The sequence below is a fragment of the Megascapheus bottae genome, chromosome 13 (genome assembly GCF_031878675.1).
Source record: "Megascapheus bottae isolate mThoBot1 chromosome 13, mThoBot2.hap1, whole genome shotgun sequence".
NCBI classification, from domain to species: domain Eukaryota; kingdom Metazoa; phylum Chordata; class Mammalia; order Rodentia; family Geomyidae; genus Megascapheus; species Megascapheus bottae.
In genome coordinates, this window is record NC_143521.1 from 24621680 (window position 1) to 24630771 (window position 9092).

Sequence of the window (9092 nt, forward strand, 5' to 3'; positions counted from 1 at the left end):
CTATAAACTGCTTACAAAACATAAGGTAAGTCTTCATGCCTTTTATGTTTTGCCATTATAGGATGATTTTTGTTTTTAGTATATTTAAAAAAGTAAAATCTATAAGGAAGACTTGGAAACTCTATCATGTAGAACCAGAATTCAATTCTACAAATTATTATTCAGTTGTCCTGAGCCCATTTTTCCATCTGTGTGAGTTCTATTTCTTCAATTCCTTCACATTTATAACTAAAATCATGTAATGACTGAGAACTTCCTGACCACAATCAGTGAAATAGTCAATATGCTGAACAAAAACCATATTGTGTAAAATGAATAAATATGCTTGAATATATTGCAGTGTAACCTTAACATTTATTATTTTGGAAATGTAAAACCACTTTTTAATTCAGAAATCATACAAAATTTAAAAATATACTTTTTTCCAATTCATATGGAATTTTTAAAATGTGTTCTATAGATATTTTGTCTTTGGAATTTTTTCTCTGGAAGTTAAAATGAATAATATTACTTTACAAAAGTAGTTTTTACATATTTAACATCTATTTATAACAGAAATACTTTTATATTTTTACTTCTCCACAACTAGTTTACCTATGTTTAAGAAATTATATGAAGAAATTAACATCATTACAGCATTATTCACCATAGCAAAAATATGGAACCAACCTAGATGTCCCTCAGTTGATGAGTGGATCAACTAGTTGTGGTATTTGTACACAATGGAATTCTGCTGTCAGAAAAAATGACATAGCCCCATTTATTAGGAAATGGAAAGTCTTAGAAAAATCATATTAAGTGAAGTAAGCCAGACTCAAAAGAATTTAGGCTCAATGGTTTCCATCATTTGTCATAATCAATAGAAACCTTGGGCTCTACTAGCAGAGATCTGCAATAGAGCAAAACCTTGATACATAAGGCCATATAGTAGGAAGCTAATTGAAAAGACCTCCAGGACATTGAAACAAAAGTCATATAATGAATGATGGTTGTCCTTAATGTACTATGCTATCTCTCATTTCTTATGCTGTCCCTTGGTTATCTCATATTGTTACAGTATCTCACTTTGTTATCTGATATATTGGATTTATTTGTATTTGGTTATTTGAAATGGATAGGGAAGGGGGGAAAAACCAAGACGGGATTGGGGGGTAGAGGGGAGGGTAATGGGGACCAAGACATGTGAAAGGGTATCAATATATGTGAATTAATGCACCATCTATCTGGCAAATATCATGTAACCCTTTTATTAATTACAATAAAAATATAAAAAAATAAAAAATAAAATAAAATATGATGTAAAAATAAAAAAATAAGTTCTGTTGTGAAAAAATAAGTATTTAGGTTTTTAATTGTAGTATAAAAACACAATTTATAATCTTTTTTAAATGTGGAATTCAAAGATGTTAAATATATTCTCCTAGTTGTAAACAGAACTCCTGAACTTTTCAACTTGCATCTTTAAGTAAAAGTTTGCTTAAAAAAAAGAAATTAATCCACAATCTCTAAGTATCTTTCAGTTTGACTAAATATTGTTATTGAATAGAATAGAAAGAAAATAACAGAAATTACTTCCATGATTATTACTTACATGACAAATCACTTATATGATTATTAAGATTACTATAGGAACAAGGCCATTCTAAGAAGATTTATGAATGTCTTTTTCTGGGTTGATTTAACTAATAACCAACAAATTACTTAATTGAGTTCTTTAGTAAAAAGAGATCTATTATAATATTAGAAATGGCTTCTAAATGTCAAGTTTTAGTTTCATACAAGTATTTGTCTTAATTTCCCACTGTGACAGCTTACTTATTGTTGCCTTTTTATTTCCAAAAGAAAATGGAAAGTCTTGGGGGAAAAAATCATATTAAGTGAATTCAGCTATACTCAAAGCACCATAGGCTCAATGATTTCCCCTATTTGTAATAATTAGTACACACTTAGGACTCTCTTAGCAGAAGACACAATAGATAGATACATAAGGTCACATAGGACGAGACTAAATGAAAGGATCTCTAGGATATGGAAACAAGAACTTTATCTTGAATGATTATTGTTCTTCATGGACCATGTTATTTCTCTTTCTTTTTTGCCATTACGGTTAATCTCATATTGCTACTTTATCTGACTTTATTACCTGGCATATTGTACACGTTTATTTGTTTACTTGAAATAGGGAAGGGAAGGGGTGAAAACAAGATGATTGGGAAGGGGTGGGGGGAGAAATGGGGACAAAAACAGGAGAGGGGGTATCAGTGAATGAAAAGTAATGCATCTACTACCTGGTGAATCTAGCTGTAAACCCTCTATATATTATCCAAACAATAAAAGAAAAAGATTTGATTTTAGCCATGACAAACTTTTCTAAAGAGTAGTGTTAAGTATTTCTTTGTAGGAGATAATGTGAAATATGATTCTCTATGTTTTCTTCATAATGAATATCTAGAAAAAAATGTACTATTTTGTTAATTCTATAACAAAGGCAATTGTCAATTAATTACATATTTCTGCTTTGGCTATATTCTCTTTGTGTGTGTGTGTGTGTGTGTGTGTGTGTGTGTGTGTGTGTGTGTGTGAGTGTGCGTGTTGTGTGTGTCAATCCCCAGAGCATTAACTTTGTTTTTTTTCTGCTCAAGGATACTACCATATTACTTGAGCCATAGCTTCATATCTGGAATTTGGTGATTAAGTGCAAATAAGTGTCAACTTTCCTGTTCAGGCAAGGTTTGAGCCATGATTCTCAGGTCTCACCTTCCTGAGTAGCTAGGAGTATAATCATGAGCCATTGATGTTTGGCTTTTTTGTTATTTTAAACTTAATGTTTTCTGTTTTTTTTTTTACCATTCAATTAGGCAATATTTGCACTGTACCCAGGATGTAGGTGATCCTAGATAATTCCTACAGAATTATATACTTTATTTTTGAAAAGTGGAAAATTTTAGTTGATATGCTTTAGGATACATTTTATATTCCACTATGTTGAGTGATGCTTGGAAAATTAAATATAAGGCATGCTAAAATGCCTCATATAAGTAAAATTAACACCAAGAAAGGCCTTTTACTTTGAACAAAAGTTGAATAAGCTCGAGGTAATTAATAACAATACATATCATTTTACAAGTGGGGATATAAATGAAATATATTACACAAAATGCCTGATCCTTTGAAAAAAAGATCTGACAAAAGTTCTGATTTCTGTCTTGTATGCTGTGACATTTATTCCATCTCTCTTCTGTCACCTTTATTAGAAGATCATATTTATTGCTGATATTCTGCTCAATTGTTCTAAGGATATTTAAAAATATTGTCTTTTACAAAGGATATCAGTACAAACACTAGAGGATCAATGAGAAAAAAAATCCCATTTTAGCTTCCTCTGTTTAAATAACTTTTAGAATCCAAAATTTGAATGAACTATAATATTAAATACCATTTATAGAAATAATTTCCATAAGATTTCATCACACTAAACTGATCATCAGTAGGGAGCACTTCGAGTTATGAGGCATTCATAGCAGAGACTACAATAGCACACATGGTGCTACTGCTTATCAGTATAGAATGTGGACACTCAAAGCTATTAATTTATAAACTCATTGTCAGTTTACTTTTCAATAGAGTAATCATAGGTTTAAAATAAATGATACTCAAGAAGTGGGACTATATTCCTTTCTATTAATATCCAAGTATATTAGACTGATTCATTTTTCTCTTTGTACTAATGACAGCTTTTTATCTAAAATACCATGTAAGATAATTCTTACTACAACATTTCTTACAACATTCTTTATTCTTCTTTACCCAGAGTAATGTATCATTCAAATATATCATATAAAGTTCAGTGAATTCATTTTTCTTAAGAATAGTGATTGTAGCTACTTATTAAAACAGTTCCATCTAAGTGGCATGTGGATTTCACCAGTCTCACACAACCTCTCACTACCTTTGTATGTCTAGTATTTTCTAGTGGTTAACTTTCAAATCCTCTGGAATATTGGGGTTTGAATCTCACATTCTTTTTGGCTGTGATGTGCTTATGTCATATGCCTTGAATGCTAGGTGTACTGAAAAAGATAATTAGTTCCCTAAGCTACGCTAGGTCTCTTTTTAAGCAGGGTAAGGAAGAATATAAAGATTTCAGTCTTCTGAAAGTAAATCCAGGTAACAGTAATGAAAAAGAATGAGGGTGATTTGAGGTAATTATGACATAACAGATTTTGCCTTAAGTATGGAAGTCCTTTATTAGATTCTTACACTTCAGGGAACTTTTCCTCCCAAATTGAAGATTACATGGAACAGTAATACTTATTCTCACATGAGGATCTAGGGAAATTTTCGATTTTATAACATGATGACATCTGTAATAATATATAGGTATAGAATCATCTAAATAAATTTATAAGAATGCTATCATTTAAAATGAATGTATCAAGCAGTAATGTACCAATTCAAAACTGTAAATCAACAATATAGGAAATTGACCAGCTAGCTGTCAGGCAAAAAAAAGGTGTCTTTCTTTACAGATAGGATAATATTAAATGTGTATATACCTGGTGATTGAATGTCAGGCTTGTTATTAACAAGTTTCCCTTTCATGTCCTGACTCTGCTTTCTTTGTAGATTGCTACCAGTATCTGCTGTTATACTTACTTATAAATTTTACAGCAGAGAGAAGGACATCTAAGGTCCACTGTTTCATATTTTAAAGATGGGACATAGAAGCTGTCAAGAACTAGCTATTAGAAGTGCAGCAGTCCCTGTGTAGATGGCTAGTTAATGGTTACAGAACACATATCTTCCAAAGTAGCTTATTTTGGAATCTTTGAAAATACAAAATAATCACAGATAAAAGTGAATCATGATCTTTTTTTCTTTCTTTTTTTTTTTTTTTGCCAGTCCTGGGGACTGAACTCAGATCCTGAGCACGATCCTTGGACTTCTCTCAGGGTAATGCTCTACCACTTGAGTCACAGCGCCAGTTCTGGCTTTTCTATGTGTGGTACCAAGGAATCGAACCAGGGTCTTCATACATGCTAGGCAAGCACTCTACCACTAGGCCAAACTCCCAGCCCCAATGAATCATAATCTTTTGATATGGCAGAAAATTTTAAAGTCAGACAGAAGAAAGTCTTAGTACCAAAAATTAGTATTGTCCTTTTCAGACTAAAATATTTTCAAAAAATATTATTACTGATGAGACAAAATGCATGTACATTTTATTTCCTTCAAGTTGAATTTAATTCCTTAGTTATTTTGCAATTAGTGAGCTTAGAATATTACAAGGACAAAAACATGAGAAAGGGTAGCAAAATGTGAGAAATAATGTATCCCTTAACTGACAAATGTAACTGTAACCCCTCTCCACATTACCCGGACAATAAAATAAGAATGTTATAATGGCATAATGAGTGCTGAATAATTATACCATAGTTTCAAATAATCACAGTACATTTTATTATATATTAACTCTTTTGTTTTTTCTTGTGTGGACTTCTATTAGTTCAGTTTAGAAAATACTGAGCTTGATTCCACGTAAGTCACTCAAGTAAACATAAGGTTCTGTAATTTCCTCTGCAGGTACTCTTAAATAGAATTTGAAAATTGGGTGTGAAATAAAGCATGGGATGGGTTATCTTGTTCATTGGCGAGAAAGTAAATTAATAGTAAGCTTGATTCTGTGCTCAAAGATTCTAGACACATTCTCAGCTTTTTGCTATTATATGAACTTAAGGTTCAATAATTACATTTAATAGTATCTTGCTATATTTAGTATCTAACTCTTTCCAGAAGAAGAAATGGTTTTCAAAATCAGTGCACATTATATTTCATAGGTTATCGCTTTTCCTTAAAAAGAAAAGTATTTACTATGGTCATTACTAATTGTTCCTGACCCATTTCTATTTGTTAGGTATTAATAATTTGCCTTTCATTTGCAAATACTATTGCCAGTCTTAGATATCAAAGTTATTACCACATATTAAAATATATTACTATTTTCACGACATGATCTAGATAACATTTCTACAAAATGTATAAAATACATAATTTTATGTTTTTAGTTCTTAGAAATGTACAAATTTTGGTAATATTTTAAAACTCTGCTACTCATGTTTTTGTATTTTGAAAATGTCATATGATAAAAATGAAACAAGCACATACACAACCTAAATAATTTTATTATCTTTGGCTATTTTGAATAAGAACTCAATAAACAGATTTTCAATAAAATTCAACATTTTAAGCAAGAACTAGCTGTCTCACACCTGTAATCCTAGCTACTCTGCTGGCTGATATCTAAGGATCAAGGTTGAAAGCCAACCCATGCAATATAAAGTTGATATACGCTTATCTCCAATTAATCACTATAAAACTGGAAGTGGGACTATGGCTCAAGGGCAGGGTGGTAGCCATGAGCAGAAGATCTCAGTGACAGCACCCAGTCCCAAGTGTTGGGCAGTAGCTTTGAGCTGAAGAGCTCAAGGACAGTGCTCAGGCCGAAGTTTAAGCCCCCAAAATACCCCCCCCAAAAAAAAACAGAAAAAATAAGAATTAGTAGTATTGGTATAGGATGACAAAATTATAAAATATGTCTACTATCATCCTGTTTTGCATAAAAGGTGCTTGAATTATCATTGGGCCTGAAATTAATGAAATGGTGTCTGGATTCCGACAGGATACATGGTCTAATTTCCCCTTGTTTGGGAATTGTACAGAATGTATGATATATGTGTCAATTAGAAAGAGAAAACATTCTAATTGTCTGAGTCGAAAGAAATTATTTCATGGCTCCATATCTAAAGATAGAACAGAGTTGTTGTGTGTAGCAAATGAAATAAAGTATCTGAAAATTTTCTTGCCCTTTGGTTAATCCTATATTGTTACTATACCTGACTTTGTTACCTGGTATATTGTATATGTGTTTATTTGATCATTATTGATTATTATTACCAATATTATTTCATTCCTGGAGCTTGAATACAGGGTCTGGGCATTGTCTCTGAAATCTTTTGCTCAAAGCTAAGAATATATCACTTTCAACACAGCATCACTTCACTATTAATTTTGTTCATGAAACATGATTGCATAGTCACTGGAAATGAAAACAAATACATAAATACAATGAAGATACAGAAGCCATTTTTATCATGGCTATTAATTCTCAATACCTCATGCATGATGAAATTTTATTAAAAAAACAGTAGAATAAACAGGGAGAACTTTGTGCTTTTAGATTATATTATGTGATTTTTCACTAGTGGAATATATGAAACTATAGGTCTAAACACGTATTAGTATATATTATTCAATCAAGGCACAAAAATAGAAAGACTTCATAGCAGTTGTCCCACCTAGATATTGCCTTTAATCATACAAATTAAATTGAGGTTATGCAATATTAACAAAGAAATATCAGAAAAAAATAAATTCTCCTTTTTCATTTTATCCCAAGAGAAAACCATTAATGCAAATGTTTTTCATAACTTGTGACATTAACTCTGAATATGAAGGACACCTGTTGAGAAATGGTTTCCTAAGGGTTTTGGGAGAAACAAATGATACCAGAGCTCATAACAGGGCATCCTGTAGCTATTTTTAATATTTTATAAATATGCAAATAAAAGCTAATACCATAAAAATCTTGGAATTTTAAGGAATTTTTATTTTTATAGCTTCAGTCTCCAATGTTTCCTAAAAAAAAACCTTACATATAATAGCATTATTCTGATGACAATAAGAATTAACAAAGCCATTATAAAAGAAAAACAATTCATCTAAAGTAACATGTTCTGAGCATGCTTTCAATAAAACAAGTTCTCATCTCTTACAGGTGAAACAAAAGATACCTTGGCTGTGGTGAAACCTACAAGGAACTGCAAAGGCTCTTAAAATGTAAAAAGTGAATTTCTATTGTTTACAGTTCATTGAATAACAAGTAATTCCCTCCCCCAGTACAAATAGACACAGATACTTGACAGCAAGATGAATGTTTCTCAAATGTTTCCCAAGTATTTTGTATTGCAACAAATCAGATTACGTTGTGTATGGCTATTCATTAACTAATTCTTATTCTCATGAGACAAATCAGTAATTTATTTGCAATAGTCGCTACACAGAAGGTAAAACCTTACCCGATTCATGTCATTCTGCAAAATAACACTAAGCACTTAAATCACAAGCGCACATCACTGAGGTAAATGTAAGGGCACTATCATTTGTTGCTGCGTCTGAAACCAATGTTTAAAAGGAAATAAGGTCATGATAAATTAAACACGTGGAAGGGTATCAATGTATGTGAATTAATGCACCTTCTATCTGGCAAATATCATGTTACCCTTTTATTAAATACAATAAAAAATAAATAAATTAAAAAAATAAACATATTCAAAATTGAAAAACACTAAAAAATATAAATTGAAAAACACTAAAAAATATATCTGAAACTAAGTTGTCACCAAAAAGAAAAAAAAAAGAAGAAGAAGAAGAAGCTGGGTGCTGAGGCTCTCGCCTGTAATCCTAGCTACTCAGGAGGCTGAGATCTGAGGATCATGGTTCAGAGCCAGCAGGGCACAAAAGGACCTGAGACTATTATCTCCAATTTACCTCTAGAAAATGGGAAGTGGGACTTGGCTCAAAGGTATGACGGTAGCCTTGAGCTGTAGAGCTCAGGAACAGTGTCCAGGCTGAGCTCAAGCCCCATTAACCACAAAATAAATACATAAATAAATAATATAAAAATAAAAACAAAAAAACAAGCAGGGATGTCTGGGTGTTCAAACAGAATAATTCTATGTAGTAGATACCATTATTCATAGTCAAAGTATCTTCATGAATTTGATAGTGGGAAATATAATATCTCTTTTACTGAAGTTGATGAGAACATGCACATTTTTTTGGCCTTAGGAAACAGAACATGGATCATATTTAGCATTGAACTCTTTCCTGATGGTTAGTTTCAATAATTTTCTAAAGCATGAATACTTATTTTTAGAAACCAAGTGATTAATCTTTAATGGCCACTGGGAAATATTTGCATAAATATCATCTTTATGGCTATATAAAGGCCTTATTTTATCTTTGTAATTATT